Genomic DNA, 24,500 nt, shown 5'->3' on the forward strand with positions numbered 1-24,500 from the left:
GAAATGTTCAAATAAGAAAATAGCCCTGTGGATCCCATAATGCAGAGATAACGCTATCCTAGCTGACTATTGTATTCCAGCTTTATGTACTTTCATCTAATTTTTCTTTTTTACCAAGTTAAGATTATGCAGTAGATTCAATTTTGTGCCCTGCTTTTTTCTCTTAAAGTATATTGTGAAAATTTTCTTATGTCTGTTGTTTTTGAATTCAATTATGCCCATTATTTATTGATTCTATAATGTTTGAAAAGTACAAATAAAGTTTCAGCTATTGGCTGGACGTAGTGGCTCACACCTGTAATCCCAGCACTTTGGGAGGCTGAGGCAGGTGAATCGCTTGAGGTCTGGAGTTCGAGACCAGCATGGCCAAAATGGTGAAAGCTCGTCTCTACTAAAAATACAGAAAAAATTAGCTGGGCGTGGTGGCGGGTGCCTGTAGTCCCAGCTTTTTACATTTGCAAAAGACCTCTAATCTAAGAAAATTTATTGTAACATTTTCTCCAGAAATTCTATTTGTTCATGCTTGTGTGTGTGTTAGATGAAGCACTATCTTACAAGCTGTTGTAAGGAGCCAATAATACAAAATCTGTGAACTATGAAACACACAAATGTTAATAGTTATTATTCAAGGAGTTCCAGGAAAGAAAACTAAAAGGCAAAAGCAACTCTCGATTCCAGCAAGTTGTGGTCAGTTTTCTTTTTAGAACAAATGGAAATTGGGTATGAGAATCTTTCTGTAAGAAATGCAGAAATAACTCCTTTGACTTTCACATCTTCCTGCTGAAAAGGTACACGTTTTTAAACTGATCATTTCTCTAGATCTTAGGGCAAGAGGGAATAGAATTATTTTTATACTGTTTTAATTTTCAACAAGGCATGTTTATGGTACCTATCCCTTAGAGGGAAGAAAAGAGCAAGGGAAAAATGGTATATCTGTCCACCACCACCTGCTATTTTTAGATTGGCTAGGAAGTCCTATTTGGCTGCCTTTGCCCATCTCATTTGGCAACTCTTGAGCCTGCATCATTCAGATGATATAAGAAGCTTAGAAGGTAGAAAAGTGGATTTCTTAAATATTTCAGACGACATTGCTGAAAAACGTGTTACCACAGAGAATTTGAAGGACATTGACTGTAAGTAAAACAATAAATCTTTTCATTTAGTGTGGTGGGCATATGCCACACAAAAGACATGATGTGTTTTCACCTTTCTGACTTAATAAGGGGTGAGGAAGCGATGAACCTTCTGTCCCAATTTGATTTTCATCCATTATTAAAAGAAATACTAATCTAGAAAAAGGTGCAAATACAGTTGCACACACACAAGTATATATATATGCTCATATATTTTTATGGTATTTTAGAATAAGATCCTTGGAAAAGAAAGAGAAACAATATGAATGCCAAGAGAAGAACACACAGAAGCAATCCTGGAAATGACAGATTTTAAGATTAATGCACTAAGTTAGATGAATTTTAATGGTAAAGAAGTAGAAAGTTAATAGAGAAATTGAATTTTCTATTTACTTGGATAAAAGAACTTAGTATCATACCCATGGATCATTTTAAATGAACATACATGTGGGCATTTTACAAATAATACAATTTAACCAGTTTTATTGGTAGTTTCTATAAAGTGTTCTGAAACATTTTCGTTGTTGGGTACAGTAATTTGCCAAAATCTCCATTAAAAATCAGGTTATACGTGTTATGTAGTTTTTCTTTTGCCTATATTATTACCCTTCTAGCTTCCTTCACTAACTTTTCTTAACTATTGTTAAATTATCATTCTCTTATAACTAAAAAATTTTATTAAATGAGTCAAATGCTCAATGAGAAAAAATAAAATATTTATTTTCTATTATAATTACAATAATTGTTTGTACCTGGTATTTTTAATATGTGCAAAACTTCTAATACAATTATATTAGAAAATTTATTTAAAGCCAGCCCTATTTCAAGCTATATAATTATTTTAAGTAACTGTATATTTAAGATGGAATTTATTTTTTCATAACTGTTCCAAAGTTGATATTTTTCTTGTCCAAAAGAGTTTGAGAGACATTTGCATTGTAAGCTTCGTCTTATGTGTAGTAGTAATGTAAAACAATTTTGCTACTAGGAAAAGGTATGGATATAGTGCTCTATTTAAATTTGTGACTGTGAAATCAGTGATATATTATATAAAGGAATATCCACCCAGAATTATTTAAATTTAAAAATAATTTTTTTATGGGTCTAACCTGCTTGTAAAGAAAGGTCAGGGAGCATTTGTAAACTGCTTTATTGTTTACAAAGGACCTTTACATGCTTTATTATTTAATCCTGACAATAACGCTGTGCGGATTATTATTTAATCCTGACAATAACACTCCTTTTCATAGGTGAGAAAACTGAGGCTGTGTCACAGAGATCACAGTTTGTGTGTAATAAAGCCACGATTTCAATTACAGACTGAATCACTGGAAAGGATTCTGTAGAAACGATGCCTATGCGGGGCGGCATCTTGTAAAAGATTGATTATTACACATTGTATGTCTGTATCAAAATATCTCAGGTACCCCATAAATATATACACCTACTCTGTACCCAAAACACTAAAGATAAAAAATTTTAAAAAATAGGTTCTACAGGGCTCTTTTAAATCCACATTTCTGTGATTTCTATAATTTTAGAGAGGCAATATGTATGTTAGAGTAGGAAGCCAGACCTGGATTTACTGTATCCTGGCCTTGAGCAAGTAATTCAGCTTTTCTGAACCTCAATTCTTCATCAGGGACAATTTTAGTAACTTGCAGTTTTATTGAAAAGATGAAATGAGATAACGTAGAAAAGAGCAATGCTCTTAACTGGTTAGTGTAGAGCTATTGTTAATATGTATAATTCCAAATACAGCAATCCTTTTAATATTCCACAGTCACGCCTGTGGATGACTGCAGAGCCCATTAGAGTCATGCCTTTGAAGGGGAATATTATAATACTAATCAATAACTGGTTTTGGTGAATTAGAAAAATGAACTGAGAATTTGTTGAAGATGTTAAAAGTAGAGGAGGGAATTGGATAAATTGAATCCAATTTGAAATGATAATTTGAAATGAAAACCAAATAAAAATTAAAAGCAATGCAGATGGAAGGAAGGCCATTACAGGAGTAAGAAGTATGTCAGGACCTAGCTAAGTGGAAGGAAAGAGTGAGAACCACTTGGCACACAATTTCAGGATTGGTCATGTATTAGGGCAGCCTCCAGCAACCTCTGTGGTTCATGGACATGGAAAAGTTCAGCAGTGGAATGGAATGGCTTTAGCGTCTGATAGACCCAGGTAAAAATTTGCGCTGTGCCACTTGCTAACTATCTAATCTTAGACAAGTTATTTAACATCCTCTGTCTCTATAAAATGAGGGTGATAATTCTACCTCATGGAGTTGCTTTGAAGATTAAATAAGATATCTATGTAAGGTGTTAACTTATTTTTCTGTTTATTGCCTCCTCTTCTGCCAACAAAAATATAAGATTTGTATGGAGAGGGTCTATATCTCTGTCCCTGTTGTATAAAATATAATAGTAAACCTTTGAATATTTTTTGAATGACTGAACAAATGAACCCATCAAAGTTATCTATATATAGTAAGGCCATATGCCTCATTGAATGACATGAGGAAAATACTCCCAAGCTACAGTGGCATTCATAAGATTTTTGTCGTGATCCATCCTTGTCTAAATTTCTATTATATTTATTGTTCAACCATTCAAGTAACATTTAACCATATGGTGTTTTACGTCATCCATTTTATTTTATTTCTCTGATTGTACTGTTAAGTTAATGAAGTTATTTTGTTAAGTTATATAATTAAGTTATTTTGTCCATCGTCATCCAGTCTGATGCTATGCTTAGAGTATCACCAGACTGAAATAAGAATATAAGTTGTGAATTATTGGGCCATATAATGAGAAAGTTATACTTGATAATGGTGATTGGTGAATGCAATTTATACTTGCTAATGGTATGATTTTGGCTGAAGATGAAAATATATTTTCTTCAATTGCTATTTGTCAGATAAATAGCAAATGTCTGTCAACTGAAAGACATGATGTAAATGGACAGGAAAAAGACAGAAAGAGCTATTTGACAGTATATATATTCTAATCCCAGAACAAAGGGTATGTGTTGCTGGATATTTTAAGATAATCTTTGACTAACATGATCTCTCGCTTCTGAGCCTTTGCGCATGTCTTTTTCTGGAAAATTGCCCTTACACTCTTCCCTTCACTCGATAATTCCTACTCATCTTTCAGTTATCAGTTCAATGTCGCTTTCTCTGCGGTACCAACCTAAGTCTGGATGAAGTGTCTCTCCTCTGGGCTCCCATAGGACCATATATACTTTTGCTATTATATTAGGTTGGTACAAAAGTAACTGTGGTTTTTAATATATGTAAAATTATATTGTAATTGCCTGTTTGTTTGTGTCCCCTACTAGATGATCACTCCACAAGGGCAGGAGCTGTATATGCCTTCCATTATACTCTAATACAGTACAGTAAATATCTAACGCAGCTTAAATAACATTTCTTGAATCAATGAATGAAAAATGACTATGAACAAATGGAAGAAAAAACCCTTCAAAGTAATAGCTGTCATTTACTGGATGTCTGTTAAATGACTGGGCTTTTATAGATGTTAATATTTAATCTTTGTAACAGTTCAGATGGGGCAATTGAGGTTCAAAGGACTTAACTTGGTCAAAGTGATAATGCTGAGATTTGAACCAGAATCTCTCTGGATCCAAAGCCTCTAATGTTTCTAACTGGTGATACTGCCTCTTTCATACCTTACATTTGTATACGCTCCTGCAGGGCACAAAACATCATTATTCCTTATAACAGCTTTGTGAAGCTAGGTGCTATTTCCCATTTTATATCTAGTAAGTGGCAAAGCTATGACTTTCAAATTCAATATTCTGGTTCGAGGTGCATTCGCTTTCCGTGATAACACAGTTGTCTCATTCTAAAGGATTTAAAGGTATAGCCCTTAACAAAAATGCTGAGATGATAAAAATTTAGAAAATAAGAAGTTTTTGATTCATAGAAAACAGAAACAGTTCCAGATAGGTGTATTTTAGCAGGGCTAGAGTAAATTCCAAATTTTCTTTGTAACTTTTCCTTGAGAAAAGACAAATTAATCAAATTGGGAATAATTGCTGTTAATGCTATCAAGTTCTTTCTTCTCTTTGACGTCTGATTATTTCGTGGTCTCATATTACTACGAGCTTGGAATTGATAGAATCCCTACTGAAGAAACTATTGATGATGGGACAGCCTGAATCTTGGGTGAATTTCAGGCAGTTCGTTCCTACCAGTGGCCCTCCTTGTCTCAGTTTGTTTTTCAGTTAGTTTGCTTATCCCACACCCCTCAAATTTTGGCTTGTGCTAGGAGGGAGCTTAGTGGGTTTGCCCTAGAGTTCATTGACTTTGGCCATCCTTGGCCTATGACTTGACTTTGCTCTTTATCCTCCTGCCAGAAATTACTTCTGTTGAGAGGTAAGGGTGTAGAGATGAGGTAGTGGGGAGTGTTGTATTTTTGACCAAAAGAGGCAGAGTGCTAGAACTAAGGAAAACAGTTCTCTACAACTTCTTCCTGAAAATGGGAGAGTCTCTCACACATGCAGAGGAAAAAAAAAAAATTAGTGTGAAAAGCAATTCAAATGTATTTTTGTAGTACTACCATAGTGTTTGGCAGCTGCTTTGACACATACGTCACTGAACTGTAGGGCAATGCAAATGTGGAATCTCAAAAAGGAAAGAGTTTTCTTTTTTTAATTTTCAAAAACATTTTTTAAAGCTTTGAAAGATTATAGTTTCTAAAACCACAATGAACTGAAGTTCTATTATAATCTTTTAAAACTGTTAGATTTAAATGCAAGACTTAAAATCAATTGCAAATTTGAAAATAAATTGCTCTAAAACAAATATTATTCAAATGTATATCTTGATTATTGGCTATTTTGTTCTGCACTGTGCTGTTCTGTAAATGTTTGATGAAGCCGTAGTTCATTATTTACTTTTCTTTGATCTCCCTGCCAGCTAAATATATTTGTGTTTCTGTTTTCCTTGTGACTTTGCATTTGTACTATCTGCCATTGGAATGTTGAATCTATGAGTCTGATTCTTTGTAGGGGAGAAAAAGAGAGTAATGTGGATAACCCAGGCCTAAGTAGGTTGTGGTTGAATAAAAGGAAATACCAGGCTAACTCTTTTTAAACTGAGGTATAGTTTATATAAAGTCTGTGCCTCTTAAACAAACTTTTTTTAAAATTTTTCATTTTTTTTATTTTTTGCGTTGGGGGTCTCACTTTGTTGCCCAGGCTAGAGTGCACTGGTATGATCATAGCTTACTGCAGCCTTAACTTCTGGGCTCAAGTGATCCTTCCACCTCAGCCTCCGGAGCAGCTGGGACTACAAGTCTGAGACAATACACCTGGCTAATTTTCAAAAATTTTTGTAGAGATAGGGTCTTGCTGTGTTGCCTAGGTCAGTCTCAAACTCCTGGCCTCAAGCAATCCTCCTGCCTTGGCCTCCCATAGTGTTGGGATTAGGGGTATGAGCCACTGCATATGGCCTTTTTGAAGAAACATTTTTTATTTTGAGATGGAGTTTCACTCTTGTCGCCCAGGCTGGAGTGCAGTAGCGTGATCTCGGCTCACCGCAACCTCTGCCTCCCAGATTCAAGCGATTCTCCTGCCTCAGCCACCTGAGTAGCTGGGACTACAGGCATGTGCCACTATGCCTGGCTAATTTTTGTATTTTTAGTGGAGATGGGGTTCCACCATGTTAGTCAGGCTGGTCTCGAACTCCTGACCTCAGGTGATCTGCCTGCCTTGGCCTCCCAAAGTGTTGGGATTACAGGCGTGAGCCACTGCGCCTGGGCAATGTTTGTTCAACAAACATTTTAAAGTATATATACATCCATCTTACCACCACCCGGATCAAAATACAGACCATTTTTGGTACCATCAGACTCTCAGGTGTGCTCTTTCTCTTAGGCATTACCTACTCCCAAGGATAACCACTAGTCTGATTTTCATCACCATCATTAGTTTGGTCAGGGCAACCTTTTTTTTTTTTTTTTTTTTAAAGACAATGTCTTGCTCTGTCATCCAGGCTAGAGTGGCAGGATCACCACTCACTGCAACCTGCAACCTCCGCCTCTCAGTCTCAAGCGATCCTCCAACCTTAGCCTCCTGAGTAGCTGAGACTACGTGTGCGCCACCAGGCCCAGCTAATTTTTTGCATTTTTTGTAGAGATGAGGGAGTCTCTCCATGTTGCCCAGGCTGGTCTTAAATTCCTGGGCTCAAGTGATCCGCCTGCCTTGGCCTCTCAAAGTGTTGGGATTATAAGTGTGTGCCATTACTTAGCCTGGGACAGCCATTTTTAGCAGTGCTTTTTACATAAAACATCATGAATGGGAGTGACTGATACAAAGTTTGAAGATTAGGAATAAGTTCCATCTTTTGTTATGACATACATGACAGTTTTGATGTGTTTGCTACATCTCAAAGATAGACATTCCCAACTGGTTCCAGTGAGTCACACATTTGTTAGAGGGCAGCCTTTGACTGACCCTGCTAGGTGCCTATACAATACATATTCTCTTTTTCTTTCTTACTAAAGAGAACCATTATGTTTTTCAGGGCAGGCACGTACATAGATAAAATACTCACCTCCCCAGATTCCCTTACAAATAAAAGCAGTCATGTGACTGATTCTGGCTAATGAGATGAAAGGAAAAATATCTGGGAGAATAGTCCTTAAAAAAATCTTACAAGAATTAGACTTTACTTTTCTGCCTTTCTATGGAACATGGACATAGAGGACAAAGGTACATTCTCAATCTTGTATCCCTGAGGACAAAACAAAAACCAAAAACAAAAACAAAATGAAAACAAAACAGACTTGAAAGATGACAGAGCAGGTAAAAAGAAGGAAATCATTTCCTTGATAACACTCTTGACAGGCTGCATTGGCTTTGGTCCACCTATTATGGAGTTTCTTGCTACATGAGAAAATTACTTTCTTGTTAAGCTGCTGTTTATAGGATTTTCTGTTACTTGCAGCTATTTGCATTTCTCTCATATATTTCCCAAATTTTGATTGGGACCATTAGAGACCATGGACGCCGAAAAGATCATGTTATTAAAACCAGTTTTCTCAACATCTCCAAGTCACTTTATCCTTGTTTTATATACTAACAACCCCTAAAGCACTAGTTGAAAAACATTTAGCTTCTATTCTTTCTTTGGACAGTTATTTACAACTACTTTAAGCTAGAATGATAATTGTTAACCTCCCTAAGTTCCCACACAATGATTTGTTTCTGAACGCTTCTCTTTTTCCAAAAGTACAGCATTTAATTTAATTTTCTTAATGAATAAAATCAGGTTTTTTTTTTAGAGTTGATATTACCCTTTCCAAATGTCTCAGTTCAGATACTATAAGAATAGAAATGGGAACCAGCTGTTTAACAATTTCCGTTCTCACAAATAATCCTTATAAGTCTGTCATTGGATTAGGCTACAGGTCAAAGAATCAGAAGACTTTCTCATTTATTTGTTTTATATGTTTATGTTTGTCTCCCCTTTGCTATTATTTCTCAGAGTCTAGAAAACTGAGTGGTACCTGGAAGATACTTATTTGTTGACTGATTGACTGAATGAATTACTTTACTAGTGTAAACAGTAACACAGTGGACTCCTTTGTATCAGTCAGTATAAGTTAGGTGATGCTACAGTAACAAAGTACAAAGTCTTAGTGGCTTCAAACAACAAAAGTTGATTTCTCAATTACATAAAAAGGCCGGGTGTGGTGGCGCACGCCTGTAATCCCAGCACTTTGGGAGGCCGAGGCAGGTGGATCATGAGGTCAGGAGATCGAGACCATCCTGGCTAACACGGTGAAACCCCGTCTCTACCGAAAATACAAAAAAAAAAACTAGCCGGGCGAGATGGCGGGCACCTGTAGTCCCAGCTACTCGGGAGGCTGAGGCGGGAGAATGGCGTGAACCCAGGAGGCGGAGCTTGCAGTGAGCCGAGATCGCGCCACTGCAGTGCAGCCTGGGCGACAGAGCGAGACTCCGTCTCAAAAAAAAAAAAAAAAAAATTCCAATGTTGATCACTTTGGGGGACTCTGTTTATTACAGTTACTTAGATACTCAAAATGAAGGAGTCTTTACCTTGCCAGATGTGTCTACAATTGCCAAGGTGGGAAAGGGGATATTGTGACTTTGTACTTTTTTTTTTTTTTTTTCTTGAGAGAGTCTTGCTCTGTCACTAGGCTGGAATGTAGTGGTGACGATCTCAGCTCGCCACTGCAAGCTCACGTCCTGCTCACACTATTCTGCTGCCTCAGCCTCCCAGCAGCATCTGAGAGACTACAGGTGCCTCGTCACTCGCTAATTTTTTTTTGTATTTTAGTAGAGATGGGGTTTCACCATGTTAGCCAGGATGGTCTCATCTCCTGGACCCCGTGATCCCTGGCCCTACTGCCCTCCTGAAGTGCTGGGATTACAGGCGTGAGACACTGCGCCCGGCCTGTGCATTGGTTTTTAAAGGCTTCTTGATGAAAGTGATGTATGACACTTTCATATTTTATTGACCAAAGTCAATGGCCAATCTCTAGGTAATAGGGAAATGAAATATCACCCTGCTCCCAAATGAAGGAGAAGTAGAACATTTAAATAGCTGTAATGATTAAATATGATCAATACAAAATTAGAGAAATTGATTTGCAAATTCTGTTTCTGGCAGCATTGTGGGCTAGAAATCTGGTTTGTTCATTCTATTAGAAAGCAACTTAAAATACTGGTTTGAATATAAAACAATTCTCAAATGCTTCCACAAGCAAAAAAGAAAATGAGGACGTTTACATCAGAGAATAAGTGAAGATGAGCCTAGAGATGTGACTGCAATGGAAACTGACTTTTAAACCTCGGTGCTAAGCGGAGCGGGAGGCTGGGGCAGCAGTCCTGGTATGGAACCCACAAATCTGCATTAAAAAATACTATGACGTTTGTGAATAGCAGTATTCTCTTGCATCAGTTTCTCAGTAAGTTTCAGAAATTCAAGAGCCAGGAAAAGCCTGGAAAAGTTCAACCTTTAAAAATAAGCTGTCTTGGCTGGGTGTGGTGGCTCACGCCTGTTATCCCAGCACTTTGGGACGCCAAGGTGGGTGGATCACTTGAGGCAAGGAGTTGGAGTCCAGCCTGGCCAACATAGCGAAACCCCATCTCTACTAAAAATACAAAAATTAGCCGACCATGGTGGCGCACTCCTGTAGTTCCAGCTATTCAGGAGACTGAGACAGAGAATTGCTTGAACCCAGGAGGTGAAGGTTGCAGTGAGCCGAGATCACACCACTGCACTCCAGTCTAGGTGACAGAGCACAGCCTGGATGACAGAGTGAGACTGTCTGAAAAAAAAAAAAAAAAAAAAAAAAGCTGTGTTTTGGTTCTAAAATGATTCAATAGAAAGATCTAAGACCAGAATCTAGATTCCTTGTTTTTATCTAGTAATTTGAGAAATATATTCCTTGGTTTCCATAGTATGGGGCTATCGATAAAGATATTTTAACAAACCTCTGTTAATTTTAAAGTATTAAAATATTTTTTATTGTTTTGAGTAGGCACAACATATTTACAGCACAAAATTCAAATCTATAAATGAATATAATTGAAAATTAGATTATTTTTTCATTCTCTGGTGCCTAGTTCCCTTCCCAGAGGCAATCATTGCTACTAACTTCTTAAGTTATCCTTCCAGAGATGTTTGAGCGTGTGTGTTTGTGTGATTCTTTTTAAAAATCTCACAAATGGTAGCATACTAAGTTCACTATTTCGTCATTTATTTAACTCTACTGTCTTGAAGAGCATTTCCTATCAATACATATAGATTTGCCTTATTCTTGGAAGGTTGCATATGATTCCATTATATAGATGTATCCCAATTGTTCTAATATTTTGATATTTCAGATAATGCTACATAAATATCCTTGTACATATCTTTTTCATATGTGTCAATGGATGTATGAAATAAATTCCTAGAAGTGGAATTTCTGAGTCAAAGATATGTACACTTGAAAATTTAATTTTAATAGTGCCAAATTACTCTCAACAGAGCTGGTACCAATTTTTTACTTCTACCAGCAAAGCATGAATGTTTCTTTTTCTCCTTGTTGCAAAAATATTTCTTTTAATTTTGCCTTTTGCCATGCAAAACTTTAAAATTTATATGTATTTGAATTGATCAGTTTTTAATAGTTTCAATCTTTTGTATACTTCATAAGATCTTCCCTACCCTGAGTCTATTAAAAAATTATTTCCTATTTCTGGTGCTTTATGTTATGTTTCTGTTTTTACATTTAAAACTTTTATGTACTAAAAATTTATTGTGATATGAAAGATATGACATTAAAATTTTGTATAGACGGCTGTTGTTGTTGTTCCCAAACCACATACTTACTGATTCATCTTTTCCTCCACTGATGTGCAAAGCAACCTTTAGTCGTATACTAAATTCGTTAGTATATTTATGTCTATTGCTAGACTTTCTATTCTGTTTCATTCAGCAATTTATCACCCATTCAGTAGTACCACAGTATTTTAATTGGTGAAGCTTCAAAATAAAAATAAAAATGATAGGCATAGTCTTCTCTTATTATTAGTCTTTTATTTTTTAGAGCTTCCCAGCCTTATGAACTCTTTTTCTTTCCATATGCACTTTAGATACAGCTTGCTATATTTCTAACAAAAATTATTTTGATATTTTTATTAGATTGCATTACAATTATAGGTTTAAAGAGAGAATTGCTGTCTTCATGATGTTGAATCTTTCTAATCATGAGCCTAATATTTTGGTCCTTTTTTTGTTGCTATTATAAATGGGATTTTATCTTCTTTTGTATTTGTATTTTTATTTTTTGAGACAGGTGTCTTGCTCTGTTGCCTAGGCTGGAGTGTAGTGGCGTGATCGCAGCTTGCGATCCTCCCATCTCAACCTTCTGAGAAGCTGGGGCTAAAGGTGCATGCCACTACGCCCAGTTAATTTTTGTATTATTATTATTATTATTATTTTGGTAGAGACGGGGTTTCGCCATGTTGTCCAGGCTGGTTTAGAACTCCTGGGCTCAAGGGATCCGCCTGCCTTGACCTCCCAAAGTGCTGGGATTATAGATGTGAGCCACAGTGCCCAGCTTTCCTTTGTATTTTTAAACTGGTTGTTGATTGTATTAATACATATGAAGGCAATTAGTGTTTGTATATTAACTTTGTAACCAGTGACATTGCTGAATTCTTTTAATTGCAATTGTGTTTTTTCCCTTTAAGTTTAAGCAATTGATAGATCACCTACACATTATGAAGTTTATCTCTTCTTTTGCTATTTTTTATTTTTTAATTTTTATTTTATTTTATTTTTTGAGAGGGAGTCTCTCTCTGTCGCTCAGGCTGGAGTGCAGTGGCGTGATCTCGGCTCACTGCAAGCTCTGCCTCCTGGGTTCACACCATTCTCCTGCCTCAGCCTCCTGAGTAGCTGGGACTACAGGCCCCTGCCACCATGCCGGGCTAATATTTTTGTATTTTTAGTAGAGACAGGGTTTCACTGTGTTAGCCAGGATGGTCTCGATCTGCTGACCTTGTGATCTGCCCGCCTCGGTCTTCCAAAGTGCTGGGATTACAGGTGTAAGCCACTGCGCCTAGCCTCCTTTGCTATTTTTATAACTAATTTCTTTTATTGACCAGTTTCATTGGCTACTATCTTTTCCAGAACAATGTTAGATGATAATGGTGAGAGTGGTCATCTTTGAGCTAACACATTTAAATTTGTGTAAGGTAATCAAAAAGGCTATAAAATATGCTTTCTTAAAGCCACCGTGGAGAATATGTTTTTAGAAAGGAAATGAAGTCAAAATGTTTTCTGCAAGGGTGCCTCATGTTTGATTCTTTCAAATATTCTGTTCAAATGTACCTTTTCAGTGAGACCTTCCTAGACCACCTGTTTAAAAGTGCACACCCCCCAACCCTCCACCTGTTCTGGTTCATTTTTCTCTGTAGCATTTATCACCACTTCACAAACTATATTTCATATATTTATTTTTATAATGTATGTTTCCCTCCACTGGAATGTAAGCTCCACTAGAGTAAGGAATTTTACCCCCTTTTTGGTACTGTCCCTCCAGCACCTAGAATAGCACCTGCACATTAAAAAAAAATGCTGCATAAATACTTGATGGATGGAATTTCCTAAAAAGATCCACAAAAGGCTGGGCGCGGTGGCTCACACCTTTAAAATCCCAGTATTTTGAGAGGCCGAGGCGGGATGACCGCTTGAACTCAGGAGTTCAAGATCAGCCTGGACAACATAGCGAAACCCTGTTTCTACAAAAAATACAAAAATTAATTTGGTGTGGTGGTGCGTGCCTGTAGTCCCAGCTACTTGGGAGGCTGAGGTGGAAAGATCACTTGGGCCCGGGAGGCAGAGGTGAAAGTGAGCCGAGATTGTGCCGCTGCACTCCAGCCTGGGTGACAGAGCCAGATCCTGTCTCAAGAAAAAAAAAAAAAAAAGAAAAAAGAAAATCCAGTAAAGGTGCTACTATAAGGGAGATTTGCTTACCTCTAGTTAGATGTCAGTATAGAATAGGGATTAATTACCTGAAAAACTTGATGGAACTTTAAAAAGTTTAGTGACATCATTTATTTCTGTTACTCTATCTGTTTCTCCATAGTGATAAATAATAAATGAGAATCTTCAAATCCCAGTGGGTCTGGGAAGGTAAGAATCCAGGTGTTGACAGCTGTAAAGAGGAGAATGGGCTGAGGCTTGGGGCTGCACCAGCAAGAGTTCCCATATAGCTCCCTGACTGGCATCTATTTTAAAGAAAAAATTTTTCATCTGTTTTGCAGAAATGACCACTAAAGTATTTTACTAGAAATAGAATTTACCAGGAGAACCTGAGCTCCATAAAACAAACTTCATTGTTGTTCAAAATGGGTGTTCCTTTCTTTGTACCTAACTCACCATTAAAATTAAACACACCAAGGTCTTTCAAAAAAGCAGTGAGAAACTTTAAAGGAGTTAGGTCTAGAATGTAGCCATGATTATTAAGAAAAAGGAAGGAAGGGAGGGAGGAGGAAGGAAAGAGGAAAGGAAGAAAAGAGAAAAAGGAGAAGGGAAAGGAAGGAAGAAAGGGAGGAGGAAAGAAGGGAGGGAAAGAGGGAAGGAAGCAAGCAAAAAGAAAAAAGAAGGAAGAAAATAAAGGTTATGAGATTTAAACAAAGTAGTTTGTGAAACTGTGTGCAAATTCTGTTGGAAAATTGTCCCGGTGGCCTCAATGTGGGATAATGAGTTGCTCAGCAGGGACTGCTAAAAATACAGCGACCAGGAAGACGAGATGACTTCACGCTGGCACATTTGCCTGGCTAGTGCTTGATCGTTGTTTGTTCTGACTTCTACTTCTGGTACAGTGTCAGTGCCTCTCCTTAAACTTTGTTCATTAGAGTAAAAGGATTAACTTGAACCTGGAGGACATAGAACAAGGCTTAATTCAGAAGCCAAAACTGGGGATCTCTAGCTCAGAGACGCTCTTCACATTTGTGCTATTATTAGCACCAGGATTAGGCTGAATTTAGACTGGCATTCTTATTGCACCTGATGGGAAAATAGGAGGTTACTGCATTTAGACTGAAGGAAATCACGAGTGTCAGCCTACTATTAACTATATTTTAGATAAAAATCGCAAGAATCTATGTTATGATCTTAAAGTGGATTTCAGAGCAGCGTGTTGTTCATCAGGACTAGTCTCTTCCTTCCTTGGTATTGTGATTTCTATTAATGTATTTCTTTCTTACCTTCCATTTTATCCCAGATGGACATAAGGGACTGTCTTTTTCAGTGAGGCAAAGGAAATGCAATCCTATCTTTTGTCTCTCATTTCAATCAGAGAAAAGACAAAAGCCCTTCCCATGCTCTGTAAGGTACTTCATGATCTCCAGCTTCACTTCTCACCCCCTGCTTTCTCGCTCACTTCACACCAGCCAGATTGGCTTCTACTGTTCCTTGAACATGCCAAGCCCACTCTTGTCCCAGGAACTTTGCCCTTGTTCACGCTGCCTGGGGTGCTTCCCCCAGCTCTCTTCATGGCTCACTCCAGCTCTTCCTTCAGGTCTCTGCTCAAATGTCTTGGCTGACTACCCAATCTGAAATAGCAATCCTGGCCAGACATGGTGGCTCACGCCTGTAATCCCAGCATTTTGGGAGGCTGAGGTGGGCAGATCACGAGGTCAGGAGTTCAAGACCTGACCAACATGGTGAAACCCCGTCTCCACTAAAAATACAAAAATTAGCCAAGCATGGTGGCGCGCGCCTGTAGTCCCAGCTACTTGGGAGGCTGAGGCAGGAGAATTGCTTGAACCTGGGAGGAGGAGGTTGCAGTGAGCCAAGACCGCCATTGCACTCCAGCCTGGCATCAGAGCGAGACTCTATCTCTAAATAAATAAATAAATAAATAAATAAATAAATAAATAGCAATCCCATCAACCTGCCGCTGTTTCCCCTTACCCTTCTTACCCTACTTCATGTCTGCTTATTGTTTTGATCACCACCTAACAAATTATATTTTTGTTCATTTATTTATTGTCTTTCTTTCTCCCCTATAGTGTAAACTCCACTGAGGGCAAAACGAATTCCTCAGTGCCTAGAATGTGTTCTCAGTGCCTAGAATGTGTTCTCAGTCCCGAGAATGTTATCTGGAAAATGAAGCAGATGCTTGATGAATATTGTTGAATGAATAAAAGAATCTACTTTTGTCTGTAATCCCAGCACTTTGTGAGGCTGAGCGGGGTGGATCACTGAAGGCCAGAAGTTAAGAGACCAGTCTGGCCAACGTAGCGAAACCCTGTCTCTGCTAACAATACCAAAAAAATTAGCTGGTGTGGTGGCACGTGGCTATAATCCTAGCTACTCAGGAGGCTGAGGCAAGAGAACCACTTGAACCTGGGAGGAGGAGGTTGCAGTGAGCCAAGATTGCATCACTGCACTCCAGCCTGGGCAATGAAGCCAGGCTCTGTCTTAAAAAAAAAAAAAAAAGGTATCGACTTTAATCTTGGGCACTTTAATGTGCAGGTTTGCTTCTTTGGGTTTTCTGCCGCATCCATAATTCTTCTGTGGCAGTTGGGAATGTATTTCTCATTTAGCATTACAAGCCATCTATTTTTGCAAAATGTTTTATAAATATGAACTTAAAAAAAAATAAGCCCAGACACTGTGGCTGACACGTGTAATCCCAGCACTTTGGGAGGCTGAAGTGGGCGGATTGTTTGAGTGCAGGAGTTTGAGACCAGCTCAGGCAACATGGCAAAACCCCATTTTTACAAAAACTACAAAAATTAGCCTGGCTTGATGGAGAGGGCTGTAGTCCCAGCTTTTCAGGAGGCTGAGACGGGAGGATTGCTTGAACCTGGGAGGCAGAGGTTGCAGTGAGCTATGATTGCATCACTGCACTCCAGCATGGGCAAGAGGGAGACCCTGTCTCAAAAAAAAACCACATATACCTGTGTAAAAACACATATACATATATGTAAAAATACATATACATAACATACAATACATATACATAAATTATATATAATAAAATATGTAAGGAGTTTATGTTTGAAGTTGATTAATTAAAAAGGGTCCTGGATTTTTCAGAGTGTATACTTTTTTTTATTTCTTTTTTTTTTGAGACGGAGTCCCGCTCTGTCACCCAGGCTGGAGTGCAGTGGCGAGATCTCAGCTGACTGCAACCTCCGCCTCCTGGGTTCAAGTAATTCTCCTGCCTCAGCCTCCTGAGTAGCTGGGATTACAGGGGCCCACCCCCGTGCCAGGATAAGTTTTGTATTTTTAGTAGAGACAGGGTTTCACCATGTTGGCCAGGCTGGTCTCGAACTCCTGACCTCAGGTGATCCCCCTGCCTTGGCCTCCCAAAGTGCTGGGATTACAGGCGTGAGCCACCGCGCCCGGCCCAGAGTATGTACTTTTAATATTGGTTTCTATTTTGTTCTACCTATCACACTCTATGTTAGGTAGACAAAGATAAAGACCCAAAGAAGGTATTTATTCAATTCATCATTATCCAGGCTAATGGATGAGTTACTTGCTATACCCATTTTGCCGGTGTTTGTTTTTATATTTTCCATGAGTTAGACAGGATCGATATTTTGGCTGAGGAAGTTTGGCTATCGGCTATCTATGATGAAAAAAGTAAATAAGAAATAATGAGCATTGCAGCAGACGGTTTTGTTTTCTATTCTGCTTAATGATGCCTAAGAATTTGAAAGCAAGATTTGCTATGGATCACCCTATTTCTATTTCTCCTCCTACTGCACTCCCCTAGTTCCTTCCAACAAAAATACACTTTTAAGCATTTTTCCATACATTAACAGGCAAAAGAATGTCTATCTAGCAAATAGGCCTAATGACTAAATATACATTTTTTAGAAAAATCAGTGAAAACATATTTATTTAATCAAATGTGAGTCTCAGGAAAATATATGTACAAATAGGATAGGTCTTCTTTCCGTCCCATTACTTGCAAAAAATCTTGATAAGTAAAGATAGGATTCTAGAAACTATTAAAAAATATATTTGGTGTAAAAAAGATAGCATGAGGAAAGAACTGGATGCAGGAGTACTACTGTCTCATAAAGGGGTTCTAGAGGTTAACCAACACATGTGGGCCCTCAAAATGCATCAAGCCATTTTTGAATGTACAATTAGCATTCATTCATTCATTCATTCATTATTTATTTGCCAGACATTAGCCAAATGCCCACGAGGTGACAGATTTTTTTTTTCCATGTAAGAATACAAAGTTGAATAACAGAGCCCCACCCTCAAGTAGTGCATAGCCTCTTTAGGAAGACACATGTACATCAATTAGTAAGTGTAATGAGTTGCTTAGAAGTCTATGCAAGGTGTAGGGGGAAGTGGTAGAGTTTGTTCTGAGAAGGGAATGATCAATTCAAGCAGGCTGGAGTTTGTCTGAGAGGAGCACAGGGCATTAGAATCTTGGAAAGGCTTAAGTAAGATATCTTGTATAGATTAAGTAAGAGTTGGAATGATTTCAAAAAAATGATTAGTGCAACAAAAGTCAAAAATAAATACATTGAATATCAAATTTTTAAGATGTTATGCTTTAATTTAGGGACACACCGAGGCCTTCTTCACTCAGCTCATACTCATTCTAGCTCCCATAGAACCCCATCTGGGTGCTAGGAAGAGCTTGGTAGTAAAACCTTAAGGAGACATTTTTATGAAAATCTCTGGCACATTAGGAGAATACACCATTGCTGCTTTGGGATTGGTATAACAGGTTTGTTTTTTGTTTTTTGTTTTTTTTTTAGATAGAGTCTTACTCTGTTGCCCAGGCTGGAGTGCAATGGCATGACCTCAGCTCATGGCAATCTCTGCCTCCCCAGTTCAAGCGATTCTCCTGCCTCAGCCTCCCGAGTAGCTGGGATTACAGGCACGCATCACCATGCCTGGTTAATTTTTGTATTTTTAGTAGAGATGGGGTTTCACTATGTTGGTCAGACTACTTTCAAACTCCTGACCTCCAGTGATCTGCCTGCCTCGGCCTCCCAAACTGCTGGGATTACAGGCGTGAACCACTGCACCCAGCCTTGTATAACAGTTTAACATTGAAGTCATGAATAGTTATTCCCTGCTTTGGTGAAATCGTGACATGCCTCTGGGTGCTTCTCTGGCAAGGCTGTGATCATCATTACCCATGAGACACCTCCTAGGAAGGAGAGAGGGTGTTTGGGGTCTGGTAATCACCAGGCATTCCTATCGCAAGCCTATTACCTGCCCGAGGCAGGGGAAATATGGGACACATATGCAGCAGTGTGAGGGCATCAGTAGCTGTAGAAGGAACATATCGTTTTGTGTTCTGAATTTTAGACCTGCTGTTTCATTCAAAATCCTAGTCAGAATGATCTGTAAGTATCATCAAACCTTCAAGTACTATGATGATAAATTCAAATTTCACCAAAAAGAAGTGCTATGGGCCCGGTGCGGTGGCTAATGCCTATAATCCCAGCACTCTGGGAGGCTGAGGCAGGAGGATTACTTAAGCTCAGGAGTTTGAGAGCAGCCGGGGCAACATAGCAAGACCCTATCTCTCTATAAACACAAAAAATTAGCTGAGCGTGGTGGCACGTGCCTGTAGTCCCAGCTACTTGGGAGGCTGTGGTGGGAGGATCACTTGAGCCTGGGAGGCCAAGGCTGCAGTGAGCGGTGGCTGTGCCACTGCATTCTAGCCCAGGTGATAGAATGAAACCCTGTCTCAAAATTAAAAAAAAAAAAAAAAAAAAAAAGTAAAGAAAGTGCTATGATTTGCTCATAGAGGCCAGGTTGCCAGCAAGTCATCATATGTCACTGTCTGGAGACAGACTCCCCTGTGAGTACGGTTTAAGTGTCTGCTGAAAGCAGTAAGAAGGTGTGAAGTGTAAGGACTGTTGGGGCTGTGTCTCCCACAACAAAGAAATGCTGGCAAGCAGTTCTCCTGCCTGTGTGCTGCCAGCAACAGCCCTCTCTGGAGGGATGAATATGTTGATCAGCCCTCTGGAGGGTGGAGACCTCTCCAGTGGAAGAAGTCTGGCTAATCCTTTAGTTTCTCTGACAGCAGGTCTGAAAGGATCCCGTTGCCAGGAATCAAAGGCAGTTGTTACCTTGACAGCAGGAGTGCAGCATGCGAGCATCTCTCCTGGTCCCCATGTGATCTGTCACTGTGACGCTATGTGTTTGTACATGTGCGAGACTCCAGAAGGTAGACTACCCACGAGTGTCCCATATACCCTCTCCTGGAGGCAGGGCTGGGCCTACTGGGGTCAGCGTGCACTCTCTCTTTGCTGTTCCTCTGACGTCCACTGATGGGACCCTTTAAGCCAGACGCAGATCTCTCAGGGCAGACAGCATGATTCCTGATATGGGCAAAGTGCTGGGTAAGTAAGAGTGCCTCCACTTTCAACAAACCAATTGGCTGAAATTCTTCTTAACATAGGACACATATAAAAGGATGAGTGTTTTCCCTTCCAAGTGGCCGTAAATGTTGCTGGACAATTCTCAGCATCACATCAGAATGGTCTCAGGTGTTTTCTCCATCCCTGCCTTTCTCACTTTGATTATTTTTGTCTTTCTTCATATATTCAAATACTTTGTAAACTGAGGATTGCTTGTGCTAATGGGCTCGTAAGTGTTCTGGGGTGAGTTGTGAGCACTTTTATAGACTTGAGGCCGACTCTGGTGACTGTGACTGCCCAGCTCCTCCTCAAGTCACCTGGGTTTGTAAGCCTACTAGTCCCTGCTTTAGGTATGCTGTAACCTCATCTCTTATACTTTCATTCTGCAGACTAAAATTCTAGCTATTACACAGAGTTCCATTTAAAACAGGCTCAGGTATTCGTGTTCATCACTGTTGGTAAATGAAGATATTCTCATCACAAAATATTCATAAGCAGAAACATTTAATCAGTTGCAGTTTCTTCCTCCACCTATCCCTCTGCTTCCTTCCTTTACTAAAACTCCTCTTGGATTCTGTATCTTAGAGGGAGGCAAAAACATCAGGAAGAAAAATCTAATTCAACCTTGTGTTTTATTTGATTATATATTTTTCCTCTGAAGCACAAAGTGTTTCGTAAACATGCATCTTTCACAGCAGCAAGTTACTGTGACTTGAACATCTCTGCCTTTCCCACCCTGAGAGTACAAAAGCATTCACATCTGAATGGCTCTGCATCCTAGCTACCCATTATGATTCTTTGTGGGAGTTCCTCTCCTCTATATATTTGTGGAAATTCCCCCACAAATTATTTTTTCATTTATTCATGCAGAGCCTGGGCTAGAGCTCACCACTGAGATTCCTAAACAGGGTTGCCACAGATGCCAAAACTGGAACTGTGCTGTTGCGAATGCAGTCCAGCTGCAGATCCCAGTGAAAGCTGTGATGCTGTCACTCTGGCCTCACTGCTGCTGCGCTGGTGCTGGCACTCCACACCCCCGCCTTGGTTGCTTTGGAGTAGCTCTCACCTCAGGCACCTCAGCCAGTGATGCTTTTGCGAAGTGAGAAAAAGGATGCTTCCTTGCTCTATGTTACAGTGATGACAAAGGGTTCTAGAACAGGGTTGGTTAGCCCTAAAGCGCAATGAGTTAGATCCCAGAGTGCTTTATTCTGAATTGAACTGCACTGGTCCTGCTGCAGCCAGAGCTACCACTTGGAACTAATCTAGTTGGAATTCTGATGTTGCATCTGTCTTTGAACCCAGGAATCTAGGACTTTGCTACCACCGGCACCTTGTCATTTGGGATTCCTGCCAATATCCTGGTCAATTCTGTTTCTGAAAATAAAAATATAATGTTTCTTTCTTTGCTTTTTGGAGTGGTGGGAAGGCTTGTGCCCCAAAGTTTCTAGTTGTAAGACAGCTGTTAATTCATACACACAGGGCCCAAACATATGGCTGGAATGCCTGGGTCCCCAATGTCTGTGCTTTAGCTGCTAAATTCACTGCCTTTCAACCCTTAGGTTCTTTTGCTAAATGTACTATCCAAATACCTTGCCCTCTTTGGTAAATTTTCTGTTGTCTCTCTTTATATCTTACTTATTTTGCTTCCTCCAACTGTATACATGTTAAACCTAATTTGGGTCAGGATTTAATTATTTCCCCAGTAGCATCTGTAGTATCCAGCAATTCAGTTTATTCCAATAGATTCTGTACTATAGGGATGAAGGGGATGGGTTCTCTTATTCTCCTTAACTTGGATGTATCTGAGTCTCAGCTCCAACCTAACCGAAGTGCTCTGCGTTTGCAGCCAGTTATAGTTCAAGTTTCAAACACGTTATTTGCAAGTAACTCTCCCCCCACCACTATAGAACATTCTATCCTCTCACCGTCTTCCTTTGTCTTCCTACTCTTAACCATTACTTTGACATCTTCCTCCTCCCTTGCCTGCCTGCTAGAACAGCCACCAAATTGCTGCATGTTCTTGGTGTTTATCAGTGGTTGGCACAGGGAACTCTTCCGTCAGTGTCTTTCCTATAGTCTTCTTTTTCCTCGGGAGGAGTATCTATTTATCTACATAAAACAATCAGAGAATTATGTTGAGAGAAACTAATTCAAACATTGGGGAAACAATAGAGATTAATATAACAATACCATGTAGCCACCACTTACATTTTGTAAATGTTAACATTTTCCCATTATGCTTCAGATTTTTTGAATTCAATACCTTACAGATACAGTGACACTGTGTGTATGTGACTCCCCGAGTCATCTATTTACTTCTCCCTAGCCCATAACTCCCTAAGTCCCCCAGAAATAATCATTCATTCCTGAAATAGGTTTTTTCCTTCCCATAATTTTTTTTTTTTTGGAGACAGAGTCTAGCTCTGTTGCCCAGACTGGAGTGCAGTGGAGGGATCTTGGCTCACTGTAACCTCCGCCTCCCAGGCTTAAGCAATTCTTGTGCCTCAGCCTCCCGAGTAGCTGGGATTACAGGCACATGCCACTATGCCCAGATAATTTTTGTATTTTAGTAGAGATGGGGCTTCACCATGTTGGCCAGACTGGTCCTGAACTCCTGACCTCAGGTGATCCACCTGCCTCGGCCTCCCAAAGTGCTGGGATTATAGGCGTAAGCCACCATGCTCAGCCCCCATACATGTTTTAATACATTTTATATAAGTGCGTATGCCCAAATAATTATATAATATTATTTTATGGGTTTAAAATTTAAGTGTATGATATCATTCAGTGCATCACATTTTCCAACTTTTTTTTCATTCAAATTTAAGTTTTTTAGATTTTTTCCTTGTTCATACATTAGATGTAATTCATTCATTTAAACTACTGTAGAGATTATATTTGACACTATACTCATTTCTCAATTGATAGGGCAAATAGCTACTTTAAATTCCCTTTTTTCCCACTCTTCCAACTCTTGCCTTATTACCTCTGAAAAATTTCATTACTCCCTCCTGATTCTGACAGAAGCTGTCTTACCTTATTTGTCTCCAATGTTGAATGAAGTAAACTGATACCTGAAGTGACAGACAGGGCAGCTAAAGGACAAGAACAGACTCCAAAGTTATGAGTCCTGAAATGGTGACCTGAAGATGCTCTAAGGGTTGAAATGAGGTTGGTGGAGATGCTGTGCCTGGCACAGCGAGAGTGTGGGGATCTGGGGTAAGACAACCCACGCTTGAATTCCAGCTTCACTCCGTTCTAGTTGCTTGAATTTTCCTCTAAACCTTTTAATCCCCACCCCCCATCTCAAGGTCCTAATGGATAGTTTATGGAGTTGTTTTGAGGGTTAAATGAAATAATTCCTATAGAGCTTGTAATGCATTGCCTGGCATATGGTAAGCATTCTGCTCTTCTTTGTTGTGGTTATTCGTTTAGTTGAATGCAGACACTTCTATTTTGGTAGGGGGATCTATGTAAGATCTACTTCTGCCTCTTCGCTGGAACTGTCTCTCTCTCTCTCTCTCTTTCTCTCTCTCTGTGTGTGTGTGTGTGTGCACTTATGTGTGTTCAAAAAGGGATGAGGAGGGACTAGCTACAAAGCTCTTATAACCATGAGCTTATATGGAAGACCATCTCACTCCTGCTTCAAAGGCAAGATGGACTTTTTGATGTGTCGAGGATTCGATATTAATTCAAGGGAATTGTTCAATATCTTAACATCTAAGAGCATTATTAATAATGGGATGTAAAGATTGCCTTGAAATATAGTCTATAATAATAACTTGAGTTATTTCACTACATTAAACACAGTCTTAAATGGTCTTTGCATATGTATGTTTCAACTTATCTGCAACCTCCACGAACCTATTCAACCCCCTATTTAAACCCACCCCAAATGACAGTTTTTATTAAGAAATAAAAATGTATATCTTCAGATAAAGGTAGTGAGAGGCTATCAGTTTGGGAAGGGGGAGACTTTGTGACCTGCAAGATTTTAGTGACTCCATCTTCATTCTTAGAAAAACTGTTTTGTATTACTGCTCTTTGTAGGCATTATGCAGCCAAAACACACAGACGCTATTGAAAGAAACAAAGGTTGTTCTTTGCTGGGAAAAATGCTAAAGGTAGAATGGGAACCTCTTCAGAGTGCCTTTTTCTTCCGAAATTATTCTGAAACAATTAGTCAGGGTTGTTCAGAGAAAGGCTGTTTCAAACGGCTCTACTAACGCAAAACTGTGATGATTGTAGCCAGGGACGCAGAAGGAAGTCGGGCCAAATAGGGGTACTGAGCACAAGGAGAATTTACACAGAAGGCGTTCATGTTGAGGACATTTTTGTTTGTTTTTCTTTCTTTTTTTTTGAAATAGTCTTGCTCTGTCGCCCAGTCTGGAGTGCAGAGGTACGATCTCCATCTTGGCTCCCTGTAACCTCCGCCTCCTGGGTTCAAGCGAT

General features: G+C 39.2%; 1 protein-coding gene across 1 annotated transcript in view; it reads left to right on the plus strand.

Annotated features, from left to right (window-relative positions):
• The first annotated feature begins 1,033 nt into the window (after positions 1-1,033).
• The window catches only part of SLC4A4 (solute carrier family 4 member 4), a 494,300-nt gene continuing 470,833 nt past the window's right edge, over positions 1,034-24,500 (plus strand). Inside the window, exon 1 of the mRNA XM_031664484.1 lies at positions 1,034-1,133. The gene's annotated coding sequence lies outside the window, so the exon portion shown is untranslated. The remainder of the gene's footprint in view (positions 1,134-24,500) is intronic.

This window comes from Papio anubis, chromosome 3 (assembly GCF_008728515.1).
Source record: "Papio anubis isolate 15944 chromosome 3, Panubis1.0, whole genome shotgun sequence".
NCBI classification, from domain to species: domain Eukaryota; kingdom Metazoa; phylum Chordata; class Mammalia; order Primates; family Cercopithecidae; genus Papio; species Papio anubis.